At 37.6% G+C, this 19,542-nt stretch overlaps 1 protein-coding gene across 1 annotated transcript in view; it reads right to left on the bottom strand.

Moving 5' to 3' along the window:
- The window catches only part of LOC129577312 (protein kinase 4), a 44,290-nt gene extending 27,806 nt beyond the window's left edge, over positions 1–16,484 (bottom strand). Inside the window, exon 1 of the mRNA XM_055464106.1 lies at positions 12,816–16,484. The gene's annotated coding sequence lies outside the window, so the exon portion shown is untranslated. The remainder of the gene's footprint in view (positions 1–12,815) is intronic.
- Between the last annotated feature and the right edge of the window lie 3,058 nt (positions 16,485–19,542).

The following is a 19,542-nucleotide window of genomic DNA, read 5'->3' as shown; positions in this document are numbered from 1 at the left end:
ATATTTGATATTGCCTTATAGATACGAAAAAAAAACACACAAATATCTGCTGCGATCCAGTGTATTGGGTCGGTGGCATGGATACGAGAGCATTGCCGTTGAAACTGAAGACTATGGCAACAGATGAAATGAAATCAAGCGACAGAGTGGAAGAGACTGACCGAGTAAGAGAGAGAGCGCCCGCAAGAGGCAAAAGAACACACGACTTCGAAATTTCAAACGGTACCCGCTGTTTGATACCTCTGACTCTCTGCATCGTGATCTCTTGTGACGCGAATGTTGTGTGCATTGCGTATACACTATAAGTGTGTTTTAACACATTTCGTAGTCAAACTATTCCATTGTGATGCTCTCCACAGTGGAATTCCTTGCTGCGTCTTTTCATCGCTCGTCGACGTCGTCTTCATCTGCGCTGTTTTTTTTTCATTCTTCTTCTGTCGATGTCTATCTCTCGACTCTTGTGGATTTTTTTCTCATTGAAGTTCTTCGCTGTGTGTGCTCTTTTTTCTCTCTCGTTATTTTCTTAATTTCTTCTTTGATATTTTTCTTCTTTTTTTTCTCTCTGATTGTTAAGTGTGTTCGATTCGCTTCTCTCCGCTTGCGTGTTTATATTCGTTCGACGAATTAGGTTTTTTTTTCTCTTCTTCATTCAACTCTATTTCATCGCATCCATTGTAATTTCGCACACGAGCTCATCATTGAAGCGCTAGTATAGCGAAAAGTAGAGCACAAATTTTATTCGGATTCGGTGGTTTTTTCTTTTCCGCCTCTCTCTCTCTCTATCTATATCTCTGCTTCCATTTGATCTCTCTCGATCTGTGTTGGTGTGTGTGTGTGTGTTTCGTTTCATCTGCCACGGATTTCCAGTTTAACCATTTTATATTGTTCAGAGGTTCTTCTGGTGTATTTTTCATTTGTTTCCACCGCTGTCATTCAAAAAAACGGCATTTGGTCATTGTGCGCAGCGATAATAATGCTCTATTGCCAAGCGCACAGAAAATACACACAACAAATAACAACACCGACGAAAAGAAATGTTTGAAGAAAAAAAGAAATAATAATTAACGATTTCGAACTTTTTCTTTCTGAAATGTGCTGCTTTTTTTTCTGCCTTCGTCTTCTTGTTGCTGTTGTCTTTCAAAGCCCTGATTTCGTCTATATGCTCGGCTACATTTGAAGTGATCTTTTCCGTTGCGGTGGTTCACATTTTACTTTTGTTTGGGTCACATTGCTGCGTGGATTTTTTTCCTCTCTTTTCATTTCGTTTGCCCATTGCATGTCCATTCCGACGAAAAGTGAAATAGCCGAAGAATAAAAATAGATATAGATATTTTATACATAAATGAATTCACTGAGCTGTGGCGCCTTGGGGTTATAAAATAATTACGACATTTCTTGTTGTATTGATTGCTAGCGCTTGTGTGTATGTGTGTTTCAGTTGCGTTTTAGAACAGTTTTGAAATTTATTACATTAGAAAAAAAAACGAACCAGATCGCGAATTTTTGGGGGGCATTTCGAATCAAATTTTCAAGCCACACATACACACACACACACACGGCATTAATGTGTACACATTAGACAAGACATCGCCAGTTGGCCACGAATTTCGCCAGCGGCAAAACGGGCAATTAAGAAATGTGTAGCTGCTTTGTATGTTTAATTGCATGCTCGCCCGCAACATTTAGCCACAAAACCCAAAAATGGACACGGCACATGACATTCGTGGCGAGCGATCCACGATTGGCACGACCACATGTCAGCCACCATGTCCATTTGTTATTCGTATCTAGCATACGTAGCCTTTTAAACGATTTTGATTTTCCACCTGAAGCCAAACGAAAATCTATTCGCCGATTGACTGTTGTTGCATAGCCAGTATCAAAATCTTGCCAGATGTTTATCAATTCTGATGATTTTGAACGGGCTTCCTGATTACATTTATTATTTGTCTGAAGCAAAAAAAAAAACTACTGAAAATCAAACAGCAAATCAATGCGCATGAAACGGCAATTTTCCTTGTGGTCACTTTATACGATCGCCGGCAGTCGATAGGGCCAAACAAACAAATATTACCGGCTAAAACGCAGAAAAGAATAAAACATCTGGTGTGTGCGCAGCGCACATTCACATAATACTGATTAAAATATAAATATTGACCGAGCAATTTTTCTTCAACTCTTGTCGTATAGACATTTTGTTTTTATTGTTTGTTCACACCTCATTGGTGTTGATGTGTTGATTTTCACGCAATTACCGGCCATATATAAATGTATATCTCAAGAAAAGAAAGAAACATGACATGAAGACAAATATTTGTGAATGGGCAACAATGAAATGAAAATAAAATTGAAGAAGAGTAAATAGTGTGGTGCATCGATTGGGCTGAAACGATGGCTCAAGGAAGCAAAAAACTGAGCTGTCTGCCACCGCGCAACTCTCTCATTGAAATTAAAAAAGATGCAAGCGAAAAAAGCACACACCGAAGACAACCAAACAAACCGAACAAATTAACAGGTAACGAAGCGTTAAGGTAAACATTGAAGACAAATACATAGCGGCTGAAGAGACAGATGAACCATACCAAAATGCCCGCACAATTTTGCGTCGAAGGCTCAGGTTGAGCCAGACAAACGACCGCGGACAAACGAACCAGAATGAAGCGAACAAAAAAAAAATTATGATTATTATTTATGAAAGTCCATTCGTTGTGCTCACGATGACAGATACCACTTAAATGGTTAAATTTATTGAATCGTCTTCTTTGGTGTTCACAGATTGCAGATAATGTTGTGCCTTTTTATGTGCTTGCAGATTTTATTTTCAGTTTTGTTGTGTCGGTGTGTATGCGCGTTTTTTTCACTCTCTTCCACTTGTCTTCTTATGAATGCTAAGCGATAAAGACGCAAACAAATTGCAGTTTCCAGTAGGTTTGCGAACGAATTGAGAGAAATATGTTTTTTTTTCATCCGTTTGTTTCAAGCGTTTGGCGGGCGCTCGGGAACGTACGACAAAAAAAAACTTGGAAAACCAAACAAATTCAATGGTTGATAAAAATCATGTTTTTGCACATGATTCTCACAAAATTAAGAGAGAAACTTCTTTAATTTAGCATTCCATAAATTTAATTAAAAGAAATCGTCTTGTGCAACTCTTTTTTGTGGTTGTAACTTGACAACACAAGCGAAAACACACTGTTTTCACCTGTGCATCATTCGAAAGAACTTGTTTGCGACTGCGGAGCAATGTGTAAATTTTGAACGAAAAAAAAATTAAGTGGATATTGCTGATAAATCACCTCGTTATACAGTTTTACAATCAATATCCAGATCTCTTGTGCGCTCGCAATTCGAACTAATTGAAATTATATTTGCATACATTGTGCTGGTGAATCGAAATATTTAATTGAAAAACGCCTGCCATCCAACGTCAACAGCGATGAAATGAAAGCAATAAAGTATTAATTTCGAGCCTTTCTTTCTTCACGCTGACTGAAAACGTATCCTAAATAGCATGCAATCCATTTGGAGAACACCGTTTCCGCAATTTGATTTGCATGAAATGAGCGAAAAATGAAAAAAAGCCACGAGGATAGAGAGATGAAATGTGAGATGGCTTGTGTAACCCATCCAGAAACGGAGGAGAGAAAAGTATCCAAATACGATGCGGTACGGTTCTTAAAACCGATTTATTTTATTAGCAAATCAGCTACATTTGCCTAAAGACGCATTTGTTATCATTAGGAAAGCCGTGACCATTTGTTTGTCGCAGAGCATAGTTGAAACGAGTGTAAGAAGCGTTCATTCGACGAATGAGCGCGAGTACGCGCACGCGCGCTCACATACACGCTAAAAAAAGCACAGTTATACGATGAGTTTATTGCTCATAAAATTTATTATTTCTTGTCGATTTACGTTTCTCTTTCGAAGCGTTTAGCTACAGTTCGTTACGTATTTGCTTTTATTGTTGAAATCGTAACCAGTAGTAGTTTATCAATGCGAACGTGTCTTCGGTGTGTGCAATGGGTTCGGGTGCTGTCGGTGCAGGCCGAAGCAAACACATATTTAAACGAAATTTCATAAATTCAATATTTACTTTCACACATTCATTCAGATTCTTCATGTTAAACAAGCATCTTGCAAACTCATTAGTTTGGTTGCCTTTTTTAATTGTCATCGAGTTGCGTTGTTGCTGTTGTTGTTGTTTTTTATCCATACCGTTCGGTTCGTAAACACTAGCCTCACATCACATCACATCACAATCGAAACGTAACCGTCGAATCCAATCCAATTCAAATGCAATTCGTAACCATTTCAGCATCGCTGAGTGTATCGCTTTTCAAAATATTTGCTCAAAAATTATATTTGATTTTCATGTTGCTCAACACACCACAATATTATTAACAAACATTCTTCTTGTGGTTCCTATTGCGACCTGTGTGTGTATGTGTGTGTGCGTGTGCGTGGATTTGGTGCAGGTTCGCGAATCGTGTTTTCGTTCCCAACATCATTTTTGTCACGAATAACCATTTTAATAGGATTTTTTTTCTTTTGCCTCATCTCGATTTGTTGTATAAATCGTTGAGTATGTCAAATGAGAAGCCCAAATGACGTACCGAATAATATACAGACACGAAACAGGAACTCAAATCGATGCCGTTTTGTACGTAACGACGACGACAACAACAACAACAACAACAACGACAACTCGAAAAAAAAGGCCGAGCAGAGTTGGTGAGACACAATTTTCTAGCACATCATCTCACATAATTTGATAATTATTATTAATAGCGTGCATAGACACAACGACAGGCAGGGAGGCAGCCAGAGAGCGAGCGCATGGTATGCGAACGATTTCTTTCAACCAATCACACATAAATAACGGTTCATTTAGTTCCAATAACAATAATTAGACATCATTCGAAATGAGATGTGTGTGTGAGCTGCGCGCTGTGCTTGTTTGTGCACATGCGAACATCTTCAACAAAACGCACCAAAATCATTTTCGTCGAACATAGCGACGAAACCGAATGGAATGTCGTGACTATTTTATGCCATCGTTGTCGGCATTTTCCGATGGCGAACATCGTGTCAAATAGACGTCGAAGTGCCTGTTTTTGTTTTTGTTTCGGTTTTTTATTTCGTCGATGGATGCATGCGTGGCATGGGAATCGATTACTTATCGGGAATTTCGTGTTTTCTCCTCTTTCACATAATTGTCATCGTTGACTCAATTTTGCCATTAGGTTGTCGTGTAATTCTTTGGGTTTCTAAAATATTTTCGAATCATATACACACACACACGGTGGTTCTATTTTCGCAAACCAAAATCGTTGCTGATTTCTTTTTGCTGTTCTCTCTCCCTCTTCCTCTCTCTCTATCCCTCTTCCTCTGTGTGTGTGCCGCATGTGTCGTGTCCTTGAATACCGTTTCACCAACCCAGAAACAACAATGCGAGCGGCTAAGCGAAAAAAAGCCACAGAACGAGTTGAAACTATTTTTATTGGAAACGAAGAGATTAAAGCCATACAATAAACTAACCGATTGAATACACATTGAAAACCATGCAAGCATTTTTTTTCTGTTTCGCTCTGTACATTGTTGTGAGTGCGCGTATGCACCCGTTGTTGTTGTCGCCATCGTCGTCGTAGTCGATTGGGTGTGAGAGATTCCATTAAGTATCGAGTATCGGCCAAGAAGTCAGATTAGAAATATCTTTAATACAATTATAATGCATTTCCTGCATTTTCTGTCTCATATGCCCCGAATCGCATACAAATTAATTGAATATATATGCAACGACACACACTAGCCATAATCAGAGTGTGTTGTGGCGATAATTTTTCACGGAAACTTGGAATCGCGCGATTTACCAAGTGTGTACGGTTTTTTTTTTGTTTCGTCGATCAATTTACAACTAGCGATACAACAAAGAAACATATAGGCAAATTGTGTGTACTTGTAATGAGTATGCATGCATCGTAATGTGTAATTATATTATTAGCTAAAGCGCTTTTTGTGTGTTCCTTTATTAATTTTTTATCATGTTTTCTTGTTGTTGTTATTCGTTTAAATGTTTTTTCTCGCATATAAATGGTGGATATTTTTGCTGCGGCTCTTCGAGCTTTTTTTTTATTCCTTTGCGCCAGTAATTTTTTTTTCTGCGAAAATGAGAGCGAAGACAAGGAACGTTCAGTTAAGAAAAAAAATGGAAATGAATCAAGTAATTTCAACAGCAAAACAACAAAAATAGAGACACGGGGCACACCTATCTATTCTAAAACTGTACCATTTATTAATCGTAGCAGCGCTTAACATGCCTCATGCACGTTACACATGCAGTTCATTAAAACAAGTTCGAAACTGAGAGAGGGAGAGAGGGAGAGAGACGAAAAATCGTTCAACTTATATGTGTGATTTTTTTTCTTCTACATTTTCGTTCGATTTAATTTGGTGTACGGTGTATAAATTAAATTTAATGTCTTTTTTCTAGCGCTGCCTCACTGGCGTTGCTGATTTTTCGTACGTGAGCACTTATGCACGATATCGAATGCGGATTTTCGAGTGTACTGCTGCTGCTGCTGCTGCACAGCATTTTTTTTCCTTCTACACCAAGGCATGTACTCAAGAATTTCAACGCGTTCTGCATCTCAACAAAAGTGGAGTACAGCATGACTGACTCTTTTTTTTACTCTCTACTGAAATTTATTAATTGAATATGCTGTAACAAATCTCTTTGTCGATACTTATTGTTGTTTTTTTCACGACTTTTTTTTTAACTCGCTCGTTCATTCGCTCGTTACGTGTGTAACAGAAGTGGTCGGTTGTGCTCGAAATCGGTTTCGATATCGCCACCGATAACAAAATAATTCATTACATTCTATGGCTTGTGTGTGAGTATTTTTCGTTTCCTTCGCTGTTTCTGTTGTTGAAGATAAAATGCGGCGCTGAATGATTACATTCCGTTTGAAAAATGATCACAAATCGAAACTCATTCATGGCACGTAATTTATTTGGAGGCCTTTTGTGATTCGAGCTTGATTTTGGTCCATTTTGGCTTGGTTTTTGGGCACACAATTTGTTGCGCAAAAATCCGAAATAAAATTCCAATTTCGTATGAAAGAACGCGCGCTGATTTTTATCGTTGGCAAATCGATTGGAAATATTGTTCTAGCGTCATTTCGAGAAAAAAAAGGCAAAAAATATAGTTCATGACGCCAAATCCTAATTTCATTACAACATTACGTGGGCACTATTACTCCATACCAATCGACAGAGAGAAAAAGTTTGATTCTGTTGCATTGGAGAAGCGAACAGAAGAAAAAAAAACTCTTTAATTCTAATCCATTGACATGTGTTTTGCTGGATTTTTCCAATTAAGCCAGCATTTGGGATGGAAAGACTCTGGCACAAAATGAAATATTACCCGGTCTCAATCGATCTAATGAACAAAGCGAATAAAAAAAAACTGCAGCATACACGAAATAATAAAGAAAAAAGTATAAAGTATCCAATTTGTGAGTGTGTCGAAACTCGCTAATGGCTTCGTATTCAATTTTCCAGTGCCGTACTCAATTTCAGTTCAGATTGGCTTCGAAATTGTTGTTGTTGCTATTTTTTTCCTTCATCGTCATACGGTTTTAAGCAGTCTATTGACAGTGGTAACGATATGGCATTTTCCAGCTCAAAAATGCGCCATGAGAGAGATCGCTCTTATATATGTGTCGTTATTCTTTTTATTCCAAAACTCTTCTCGCGTGTGTGCAAATCAGCATCCAAAACGAACAAATACGACACACTGAATTAGTTTTTGTGTCATTTGATTTATGATCTATGGAGTATGATGTGTGTGTATGACTCCGGTGTGCCGTTTTGCCGAATGAATCTAACAAAATACGGCACATATTTGACCGTGTGATTTTTTTCTTCCACGAAAATGTCAATTTGCCGTCCAATGCAAAATGAAATCGAGAGAGGCGAATTTTTCGGCGTATAATGAGCGCGAGCGCGCTCATGCTAACCCACCACCGCGCCTCATTCATGTCATTGATTTTTGCCAGATTTCTTTTGTTCAATTCCACCAAGCAATTCAAATCATTTTCGCGCTTGCCAAACAAAAGGCTCTCAATCGAATGCCAAACAACTTGCGCGAATAAAAGCGCAAGAACACACACAAAAAACTCGGAGACATACTCCTCAGCACAAAATCTAATGCACAAAAATAATAATTACAACAAAGAGAAGAAAGGAAAAAAAAACTCCGTTCATTACTTTAATTTTCAGGTGATTATTCATTTTAAGTGTACACGATTAATGTGCACATATAAATGCAAGTAACGACAAACGAGTGAGCGCTGGCGCGAGCACACACGGTCACAGCACACACCAATTGTGAAAAGAAGAGAGAAAACGCAAAAAAAAACGAGAAATAGAATTTGCAACAAATAAAATACAACGACAAACAAGATACACCGTATTCGTATGTATTTCCATGCAAAGAGCATAATTTTTCTTCTCGCACGATCATAAAATCCATTAGCGCAAAGAGGCTGGAGCGCTGAATGAACGACCGAACTAACCACGATTCTACACGGCAAAAAAGCAACAGCCACCATAACACATCCATAGGAAAAGATAGAGACATAATAACGAATCCACATTCAGCCAACCAGCCAGCCCAGCCCAGCCAAACAAAACAAAAATCCACTCATTTAACTATTCATGCAATTTTTTTTAAGTAATTCATTAACGTCAAACTCACAACAATAAAATTAAAAATTATTCTTCTTTTTCTTGTTGTCTAAATATATTTCGCCTAGATGTTATTTGAATGTTTGCGCTTCGTTTTGATGTAACTGAAAATGAAATAAAAATTGTCTAAAGAAATAACAAACGTTACATATGCGCGCAATCATTCAAAATATGGATAGAGAGAAGAGTGAAAAAAAAACAGCAACGTGAAATGAGTTAAGTGGAGAAAACAAAAAGAAATTATGCTCACACTTTAATAACTTATTTTTCACAAAAATCCGCGCTTTTTTCATACACACACACACACACGTATTTACAATTCGGATGTTCATGCCGTAGCGGCAGCAGCAGCAATTGTGCTGTGGCAATTTCAGCATAGAAGAATAATGATAAAGAAATCGCTGATGCGAAAGCGAAGGCAGTAAACATAGAAAATATATGGCGCAGATGGTGTTGCTGTTGAGATGCCAGAATGTACAGTTGAATGCAATGAATGATAACTCAATTTTCATTCATTTTTGCTGTGTGATAAAAAAAAAACTTCACTTTTTCTTCTCGCACATTTGCTAACGTTCTTTTTGTTGCAAGTCTTCGGGGTTACACGATCCATTTTTGTCGTAGTGTCAATCAAAATGTGGTGGTATTTCTTCTTCTTCTTCTTCTTCTTCTTTGCTTCTGCCACATGCAAACACCAATTCGATTAATGATGTTCGTTGTGCAATTGCATTGCGCAGAGAAAAAAAAAGCAGAATTACGTTCGAAAAGCATGCGACACGTATTTTGTCATCACACGGATCGTGATCCAATTGAAAAGTGCGATAAAATAATTTTTCACAGAAAATTAATGTGTTTTTCGCTCGAAATCGATCTAATCGCGCGCGCGAGCGCGTCCGCCCATATGAAGAGACTGTGGCGTTACTGATTGATTTTTCCTTTCTTCAATCGAGCGCGTTCCTCATTTGATCGAATGAATTTGCCGTAAACGAATCGATTAGCTGCACATTGCCGACGGTGGTACAAAAGATTTCAATCTCATAATAAACGACGAACTGTCAATTAGTGCACCGCATACAGCATTTTTCTGCGCGTTGCTCAATCTCATCCAAGTCGCAAAGAGAGAGAGAGAGAGAGAGAGAGAGAGAGAGAGAGAGAGAGGAAAAAGAAGAGCAACAACGAATTGACTGTGTTGAAAATGTCAGTGCATCATCTCAAAAGCCCATCAAACACGAAAAAAAAACATGTGTACTGAGTCGGCGCAAAATTTCGTCGCTAATTCGTTGATTTGCCAAGCACAGGCAACGCGAGACGACAGACGAGAGCGCCGTGTGTTACTTAGTTAGTCAAGTCAGAAAGAATGATGATGTAGTTTTTTTCCTTCATTTCTGAGTCAGAGGAGTGACGCGAATACGCAATCGTCATTTATAATCGATTAAACCAAACACAAAATGCAATCAACAATGAAATCGAAACAGATTATCCAGCGCACAACGGAACAACAATACTCAAGCGATAGATACTCGATGTGAAAATGGTATGTGTGTGTGTGCATTGCATTTTGTTGACGATCAAGAGAGTACAATGAACGATGAATCTATTTAAAACCGATGCGCATTCCATTCGTGTGTCGATCGATGTTATTGTTGCCGTCGTCGTCGTCGAGTTTTGTGGTCGCTGATTCTTTTTCCCGGTTTGTCGATATTGTCATAAAAGTCATTATAAATAAATTATGATTAAATGGAAGTTACGTTACACTACGAAAGACAGCCAGACAATTATCGTCAGTTTTATTTACTGCGACGGTGAATGAAAAAGACTCCAAATCACCATTTTTCCAGCATTTGCAGTTGTGCAAAAAATGTTTTGCTTACAATAAATCTTTGAGTGTTTTGGATTTTGTTTTTTTTCCTTCGCGTTTCGAGTTGTTGTGGTTGTACTGACCTAAGATGAATTCGATGTTAATGTCTCTTGCGATGATTGATGGCTTGATTATTACATATTCTCGTCAATATATTCGATGTGCAAAGAATTGGCAGAGAATTTGGTAAGGTGCGAACTCGAATCGCACTTGCATTTTGACACAAACACAACACACACACCAACATGAATTTATTAAGTTTTTAGGCGATTTTAACAGCGATTCTTTTTTGTCTGACGGTCTGCTATGCCATGTAACACCATTTGAAAACAATAAATTATTCTCGTCCGCAATCCGACGAGAACTAATTTGGCGTCAAAAATTAACACACTCACGGCAAAGAAAAAACGATTGAAAAAAAAATCGCACACTGCACAAAATCCAAATCGAATCGCGTCTGGCTGATTGAGAAAAATGAAAACAATTTCGGAATTTAACACACATGCCAAGCAACAATGCCAATTACGATATATAACAATATTGATGCATTTTTTTTTCTGTTTCGTTGGCTCAAGTCATTGCATTCGACAATCAAACCGGGTTCAAACTGACCATAAACACATTGGAAACGGAAAATACACACAGTGACAGATAGAAACACACACACGAATGCATTTACGCATACAACGATCATGTTAAACAGCTGGCCGCAAACGATTCGCAATAGATAATTGCAATTATCGTAATTAGTTATATATGTCTATGTTTGTCTCCGGACGGTTTGCTGTTGGTTTCGGTGCTCTGGCATCGAAACCGATAACATATACAACGAACAGCAAACGCTTCCATGCGAAAATATATAATAACAATAATGAGTGGCGGCGAAGCGCATAAGCCAAATGATTTTGCCTTTTTTTTCTCTCTCTTCTCTCCACACCGCTTTGCTTTTCTACAGAAATAATAACGAAAGAAGAGAAAAAAACGCATTGGTTTTGCATCGGGCCGTAGAACAGAAAAAAAACCGAATGGAAAAAACAAAATCAGAAATATTATGCTCAAGTGTGCAAGTCGATTGCAACATACCAGCAAATATAATTGTTTAATAATAATACATCAAGTGTTCCATTGATAGAAGAACCGAAAACCAAAAACAAAAACGTTGTAAATATTTGTGCGATTTGATTTCGTGTGTGTGTTTTTTCTCTCTATATTTTCGTCATGTTCTGTGTACAATTTATGATTCGTCATAATTTGTGTTCAACTTTGATTTCATTTTCAATTGGCAATCATCGAAGGGCTTGCGACGAACAAATATATATGAAATATCTTCAAATATATTCAAATATGCCAAATATTTCAAATATTGAAGCATTATTTATTTACAAAATGCATCTTGATATTTCGTATGTTTGACATATTTGGCTATATTTCAAATATTTCATATAGATTAATATTTCAGGCGTCGCAAGCCCTTCGGCAATCATTTCGGTTGAAAATTGCGTCTGGCGTCAATTGCAAAAAAATTGAATTATTTCTTCTAGAATTTCGTTTCTTTTGAAATTCACTTGTTCGCGTGCATGCTTACGAAGTGACAAATGTGCGGTATTGGAATTTAACGGTTTCATTTCGAATTTGGTTGCTTTTTTTATGCGTACAATGTATGCCGTTCATTCATTTGTCACCAAACCAAATGGAGGTGGTCTGAATGATTATTGTTTTTTTTCTACATTTGGTTCGTGCGTCCATCCACTTAAAGTTCGATAAGAACTCGCATTTAAAAGAAATTAGTGAAAATGATTGAGAGTTTGGCCGCCATTAAATTAGACCTAATGGCAAAAGATAAATCAAAATGGCGATCCATGGCAAAGCCATAGACAGATCGAGATAAGAACGAGGCAAATATACCGTTAGACAGCTGAAATTAATCTTTAAACAACGAAACGCACGACGACTAAATGCATCTTCGTCGCTTTTAAAATACATGTTTTATTCATTCCGATGAAACTGTTTTTTTTTGTGTCTAAATTTAGCCGAAAAAAAAATCTGTTCAAAATATTGCGAAAACATCATCCATTTTGATGATATCGACCCTTTTTTTATCATATGGTAATTTAGTTAAAGAATCGAATAAATATCAAAAACCTTTTTCAAGATAAATAAGAAGCGAAACGAAAAGTTGATATTGTTTTTGACTATTTTTAGTGTCACTTACCAGTAAATGAAATTGGTTACGTTGAATCGGCAAATTGTCATTGTCTTATTTGACGCATGCACCGTACGACGTTTCAGTGGTTAAATGTCAATTTGAAAAACAAAACGTGCAACTTTGATCATGTCAGATAAAACTACACTTTGAACTTGGATTTTTCTTTTCACTGTCTATTTCTCTCTCTCTCTCTATTTATGTGTACTGTCAACTCTCGGTGTTGGGATTTTTCCTTCTCTTATTGCATTTGTTGTTGTTGTTGTTCACACACATGCAAAATGTGTTATTGTCTATGAATAGGCATTGAAATTGAATTCGATGTTAACGATGTGTTATGCGGTTAGGCTAGGGGGGGCCTGAGTGTGCTTTTGCTGAGTAGTGCATAAATAAAAAAAATAAATTCGGGTTTCGGTCATTGATTGCAGGAAGTTTCAGTTGGTGATTTTATGGCGACTCAGTTAAGTGTTGATGCGGTAGGTTTTTTCTTCTTTGCATGCATAATCAAAACGGCGCTGTTGCTGCTGGTGTTGATTTCGACCGCAATATCGTTCCAGTAGATATGCTAATCAATTTTCGTATTTAGTGAAATTAAGGCGAGAATTTGTGGCGATTGTTGCAGCAGTTGTATGGCGGCGTCGAAGATTCTCGGATGGATTTCTGTGTGCACGTTTTTCCTTCTTTTTTGCAGCTCAATAATTCACACTTGGCTTGATTATTATAATGATAATTGCATGTGGCGATATTCTTGAGCGTTAATTTTATGCTTTTTTTCTCTACGTCTCTTTTTATTGTGTTATAGTTTAGGGATCTCTCTATCTCTGTTCGCAACGCTTTCACATAATTAATTAAGATACAGAAGAGTATTTTGTACGCGGTGAGACTGATGCATTACTATGTGGCTGAAATTCGTATTCGATGCTCGGGTGTTGATTGCTCGGGTTTTTTTCTCTCTTCTCATTCCAAACAAATTCGTTAAGTCAGCGGAGCAAGCGCGTGAGTGAGTGTGTGTTTGTATGGTGTGGCTGATTTCAATGTGCAGAGAGAAAAAATTAATTTGCTTTAGCTTTTTTTGTTCTGCACATTCGTCGATGGATATGGATTCGAAGGCGTGTAGAGCACTAAAACACTTCACTTAATCCCGTTTCGAGAGCGCACGCGCACCAAAAATCCACACCGAAAAAAAAGCAGCAAATTTATTCGCAACGAAACAGAAAATCCGATAATTTTCGTAGTTTTATTGCTTTTGCGCAAACAGCAATGTGATGATTATATGCACAGATCGGAACGTGTTGCTGTTAAATTGCTTGCGAAATTTTCTGCTTCTATTGTCTTTTGCATTTGGCTGAAGCCAATTTTCTACTCTTCAGTTTCAGTTGATGTGTTTTTTCCGCGGCTTGTGATAAGCGACTCAACTGTTGCATGCGCTGATAAAAGAAAATAGGTAGCGAATGGCACAGCAACAACGGCGGAACTTAAAATTCAATTGGTTACGTTGTGCATCCGGTTGCGATGACGATGACGACGACGACGACGACAGTTTTTTTTTGTATCGATTGTTGAAGTAGAAAATCAACGTACGAAAAAAAAATATTCCGCACGAATTCCGTATTAAAAGCACTGACTGTTCCACTCGTATTGGTTCGTTGCTGCATATAACTTCATTTACGGTTTTCTAAATTGGTCTCCGAGTAAAAATCCTAATTACTCATCCTACTCAAAAACAAATCTCTCTCTCAACACCGATTTGTCTTCAATCAACACAAACAATCACAACAAAAGTATCGTGTTTTTTTTCTCTCTTGTCTCACTGAATTGAATTACTTGCTTTTTTGTCACTTGACGTCATTTCTTCAAATTGGCAAAAAGAGATGCTTGATTCTTTTTTTCTTCTATTCGGTTCGGCGCATGGGCGGTTCACAAGTCACAAACAAAACATAAGTGAGTGTTTTTTTGAGTGTTAATGTTTCTAAGAGATTTTCTTGCTCTTTTTCTCTCACTTTCAGCAAATTGTTTTTCAATAATTTTAATTAAACAATGTCTAATAAAGCACTACCGTTATGCAGCGTAAACCGTTTTTTTTGTTCGTTGCTTGTCAACAGCATAAATCTCTTCGTTTCAAATTGGAAACGAAAGAAGGGAAAACACAAGCGGCGCCGATAATTTCCTTGGGAAGTTTACGACGTTTTTTTTCTCTCTATCTCGATTTAATCACCCAAATGACACTGGCTAAAAATAGTGACTCACTGTGCGGAGAATTTCTTAAAATGTCTCTTTATTATCAAAATAATGGTGATCATTAAGACGGCGTAATCTCAAACCGACTGGTTGGTCTTTAATATGTGGGTTTATGTTGGTGGCTTTTATTACCCAAAAGGTCAGCAATTCTTCTTCTCTCTATCTCATGTGTATGTCGTTTTCAACAGCATGGAAAAAAAGTCACCGCTGCAATTTGTCATCGATTTTTATGTGTGCTCGGTCACACTCGGAAATTCTTGTTTTTTTTATTCAATTAAAGTGTTTATGATTGGGGATCCATAGCAGAGCATTAAAAACATTGATGATGAACTCTTGGCTTTTGCGCGCACCAACTGAGCATAACAATGAAATCAGCAATTACTGCTTTATGTTTATCATCAATTTCTGCAAAAATCACTGTTCATTTTCTCACATCGAATATTTATATAAAAATGTTCACAATACACACGCACCATATGCAATATTATAATAATCATTCACCATTAAAATTTGCTGTTTATTCGCAAGGCGTCGGCAATTCTCGAATTACATGAATGAGTAAAAGCAACGACTGACTGGGCAAGAGAGACGATCCAAACAGATAAATTGATTGCAATTAAGTCGATGATATTTGCTATGGTGTACAGCACTACGTCGTCGTCGGTGGTGGCGGCGACAGTGGCTACAACTCGAAGATCGTTTGCAGCTAGAAAAAGAACGCAGCTGATTCGTTTTAGTGGAAAAGCCTGAATGGTGTAAGCGCACGGTTCGCCACGGTGAACAGAACAGAACGGAGCGTTCGGAGTGTGTGCGAGACAAGAAAATGGGTTAGCACAGCTATGACCTATATCGGTGTGCGACTCGTTTGGCTTCAACTATACTAGCGAGATAGATCAAGTTTTCAATACACGTTTTTCCGTCTTTGATCGCGTCATCTATCACGAACACGGTGCAATTTTATCGTCACTACTACTTTGTGTACGCTGTTCGAATTCGATCAATTGGATTTTAACAGTTTGTTCTTTTTTTTACTTCTTCACATACACAAAACGAACAAAAAAAAACCAAATATTCTGCTTTTAATTTGTGCTATTTATTCCGTAGACGTACACCTTTTACGATCTCTCAGGCACTGTTTTTATTGTCGTCGTATTTTATTTTCTCGTTCAAATTGTAGTTAATTTTCGTTGATTTAACTCCAAGAATTTCTACGATCCGGTGTATTCGATGATTTAGTTCGTCAATTTAATTGACACAACAACAAATTTTACAATAAAAAATAAAAAAAAATTCTAATAAAATAAACAAACGAAAAAATGTACAAAAATCTTTATAACAATGGAGGAAAAACGTTGTTGCTGGCGAGGCATGGATCGCGCGTGAATTATGCCACCAAACGAGAAAAACACTAACGTTACTGTTAGCGTGTACCTCTAGACTGAGTGACCGAATAAAATCGCATTTTCATCATCATCAACATCATCATCCACAATGAGCAAGCGATCGAACAAGCAGCCGCTTTGCTGCTGCTGCTGCTGATGTACAGTTGTATACCTGTATGTTTCGCGTGCGAGTGAGTGAGCAAGCGAGCGATCGGTTCGCATGTTTCCTATGTGTTTTGTGTTGCCAGAGCCAAAGCATAGCTCTCAATCAGGCGGTGTGTACGAGCGCACACCTATGCAATGTTGGTTGGTCTTGAGATCGCATACGTACACCGTTTGGGCTGCTTTTTTGTATGCGCACCGTTTCGCCGTTCTGTTTGTCTTTTACCAAACACTGACAACCGGAGTGCTTTTTACCACTTTTTCTTTTTCTCTTTCGTCCACATCATTTTGCATGCATTATCGTCGAGTTGGGTCTATAATATTTTATGTTGTTGGAGCTGTTTTGCCTGCTAGTAGTTGAGTAAAACTAACACACGACTCGCATACACACACACACACACACATTGCCAAACGAATCAGAACTTGTTTTATTTTACACCATCGCACACATACAGGCTCTGTATTTGCGGCGTTGCTAGCTTAAATCGGCGTTTCTCTGTAGCTTTCGAAGCAACAACGGTGTGCAAAAAATACATAGTTGCTGTTGCTTGTTATTTTTTAATTAAATATTCTTGTCGTAGTCATTTGGATTTGGTTTATGTTCACAAATGCAGGATTTATTGTTCTTGTTTGATATTATCGTCGGTGGCGATCGAGCGAGACGGAAGTAGCGCATAATAATTCATTAGCATTTATTGAGAGAGAGAGAGAGAGAGAGAGAGAGTGAGTGAGTGTGTGTGGTGCACTGCACACCGTTGTCGTTTGGGCGTCTCGGCTTAATTATAATTATTTTCATAAATTTCCTTCCTTTATGAATTATTTGTCCTCATTTTCACTTAAATGGTTCCACATTCCATACACATACACACCATACCAACTGAAATTGACAACATCTAAAAACACACCAAACCCAATGGAAACAATAGCAGAGCTATTTTTTGTTTGTTTCTTCCTTTGATTTGTTAAAGGCTCTGAACTAATTTTTCTTTTTGACTTTTGAAAACTAATCCAAAATTACCAAACAAGCCCAAACAATGAAATTAGTCAAGCAACGTATCAACACGTGGCTTTTCAATAAATCGATTGAAATGGCGTTTCAATGCTGAAATCAACCGTATGCACATGATGTGCTTTGCTCGACAATTACCACTGAATCAATACAATATTCAGGGGCGGCGCGCGTTCGTACATTATTATATACGTATTGCCGTAGATTATAATTAATTTATAATTACTGATACATTGTGTTCATCTAATCGCATCTATATATCGAGTGGATTTGTTTTTTAGCCGAACCAGTCAAAGAGCGAGCAAACAAAATGCACGCTTTATAAGGCGATATATGTATCATATTTTAATGCGCTACGAAAAACGCAAGCGTCTACGAAGAAAATGAACAAACGTGTGCATTTTGTGTATGGCATTTAATCTTGATTTTGTCATTTGATAACTCGACTTTTCAAAATATTTTGAGCATAAATTGTCGATTTTTCGCGAGGGTTCAAATGTTTGCCGGGCTTTATGTGTTTATGGTACGGTTCGTTCGTTGGTTCGTTCATTCGGCTTGTGCCGTTGAGTTTTATTTTGGCGTTTTAAGTACTCTATTTTCATTGAATTTGGTTTGCATTCCGGTTTTGGATAATTTATTCATCTCCGATGAAGTTTGATTTTGTGCTAACGGTATTTTTTTTAATCAAGCAAGTAATTTATTCCACCTGTGTGTTATGTTATACATGTACTTTTGTGTGTGCGCGTGAGCGCTAGTCGAAATGGAAAAATCCCAAGCGCGATAAATTTGATAAAAACGTAATGGTTTGGATTTTTTTTTTGCGTTGATTTTTTGGTCTCTTGAGGCAACAACAACAACAACAACAAAATAAGGCTATACGATTATCATAATGAATTTATCTCGCAAGAGCACAAAAATTAAATGTGGTGGCACAAAACTAATTAGCAATTATTCCGTATCGATTGGGCTAGTTCTGGGCTCTCTGTGTGTGTACGCGTCAGAAGTTTTGTTCGGTCGATCGGACGGTTGGACTCGGTTCGTTTGCTGCAGTGCATTTTTTAAAGTGAGAAATTGCACAAATTCAGACTGAAATTGCAAAATCGGATTAGTCACTTTTGTTTACAACTCTCATTTTCATTTTGCTGCACAAATGTTCAGCACCTATGGAACAATGTTTGTTGTCGACCATTGCATCGACAGAAAAAAATTATGTATATGTGTGAGTTGTTGGTCAGTTGTGCAGTTAACACCAATCATACTCGATGTATGTATCGTTTATTTTTTCTCTCTTCTGATTTCATTCCAGCTCAACGTTACGGCTGCTTACGAGCTGGAGAGAAGAAAAAAAATGTTAATTGAAATGTTTATTAACGGTGCGGCAAAGGGATATTGCAACTTTTTTGACCAGAAAAAACGCCATCTTACGTCGTGCCCGTAAATTATTTTACTGTACATTTCGATGGTAGAGCTTGAACAAAAGTTCAACACTATGCATAAACTTAGAAAGAGCTTGATAAACTTGATGAAATACATATATTTTATGGTAGTTGCAATACCCCTATGCGGTGCGGCTAGTTCGGCCAATAAATCGAATAGCGGCAACAGCAGCAGCGGCGGCGGCGGCGACGGTGCCGATACACATGTGAGATCCGACGTCCACTAGTATATACGTATTATATTCAAGTTATACATTTTATTTCGACGTTTTACGAATTGTAACCGCCAGCTAACAACACAAAATACAACAGTGCCAGTTGGAACAGGTAGAGGAAGAAATCGGTATCTATATCATTACTGTGCTTACAAAGCATTAACTCATAGAGAGCGATGGAATATAGAGAAGAAGAAAAAGGCAGAAAAAAACAGGGAAAAATGAAATATGTGCGTATCATGTAGCTACTTCTATACGTGTTTTGAAGTAAAATTAACGAAATTGAATAAAAAT

The sequence above is a fragment of the Sitodiplosis mosellana genome, unplaced genomic scaffold (genome assembly GCF_009176505.1).
Source record: "Sitodiplosis mosellana isolate CC-2019 unplaced genomic scaffold, AAFC_SMos_1.0 Smas_scaffold_1, whole genome shotgun sequence".
Taxonomy (NCBI): domain Eukaryota; kingdom Metazoa; phylum Arthropoda; class Insecta; order Diptera; family Cecidomyiidae; genus Sitodiplosis; species Sitodiplosis mosellana.
Note: the sequence above shows the minus strand (reverse complement) of the source record. Positions and strands in the feature narration are given on the sequence as shown.